The following is a 1,271-nucleotide window of genomic DNA, read 5'->3' as shown; positions in this document are numbered from 1 at the left end:
GTGTTCAGGCTGTGCTTCTTAAGGACTCTTAAGAAGTGTAGTCTCTGCTGAGCCTTCTTGATGACCGCTGTGGTGTTCTCTTTCCAGTTAAGGTCAGCAGAGATATGGACACCGAGAAATCGGAAAGTGTGAACCCTCTCCACGCACTCGCCGTTGATGTAAAGGGGGGCTAGGTTGGTGCTGTGCTTCCTGAAATCAATAATCACCTCCTTGGTTTTTTTGATATTCAGAGCCAGATTTTTTTCTGAGCACCAGGTTGCTAGCTCCAGGACCTCCTGTCTGTAAAATGTCTCATCTCCCCTTGAGATTAGTCCGACCACTGTGGTGTCATCAGCGAACTTGACGATGAGGTTGTTGTTGTGGGCCGGGCTGCAGTCGTGGGTGTAGAGACAGTACAGCAGGGGGCTCAGCACACAGCCCTGTGTGCATAGAGAGACCAGCTGACCAGATCCATAATTTACTATTTGGAGGACATGTAGTGAGAGGCTCTGACAGGAATCACAAGACAAACAGCAAAGTGGGAGGGAGGGCAGGAGCAGGAGGGAAAAGTGTCCGTCCTCATCGAGAGCAAGCAGAAAAGTGAAATTAGAAGGATTTTCTAAAACAAATTTACATTGGACTCATTGGACCAAATTCAAGATGGCTGCCACACACCCAAGTCAACCCTACTCTACACAACTCAGTGAATTTTATAAATATTGTGGTAAATAGGGTGGTAGTGCTGATAATTATTAACAAAACATACTAAAAAAAAACACCAAGCAACAAAATGAGATTGTGTATTATATTAATGTTAAGGATTACCAAAAATGTTAAATCGTCATTTTTCATCATGAGTTATCTTTGTCTAAAACTCTGCAATGAAAATAAGCAGGTGATATGTATTTCAGTAAGGAAAGCTACGTTTTTAATGTTTCATGTGGTCTTCTTCTTTCAGCTTTTCCCTCTTTAGGTGTCTCCACAGCGAGCCCTGCTCCTCCGTCTCACTCTATCCTCTCTGTCCTCTGTCCTCATTACGTCCATGTCCTCTCTAACTGCATCCATACATCTCCTCTTTATCTTTTTCATGGCAGATGCATTTCTAACATCCTTCTACCAATATACCCACTGTCCCTCCTCTGGACATGTCCAAACCATCTCAGTCTGTCCTCTGTATATTTATCTCCAGTTGTTCAACCTGTGCTGTACTTCTGATGATCTCATTCCTAATACTGACTACAGCCATTTCCATTCTCTTGGTAAAATCCACCACCATCTGTCCTTCCTGGTTT

Source organism: Nematolebias whitei, chromosome 11 (assembly GCF_014905685.2).
Source record: "Nematolebias whitei isolate Nwh7 chromosome 11, NemWhi1, whole genome shotgun sequence".
NCBI classification, from domain to species: Eukaryota; Metazoa; Chordata; class Actinopteri; order Cyprinodontiformes; family Rivulidae; genus Nematolebias; species Nematolebias whitei.
The sequence above is the reverse complement of the archived record's forward strand: the minus strand, read 5'-3'. Positions refer to the sequence as shown.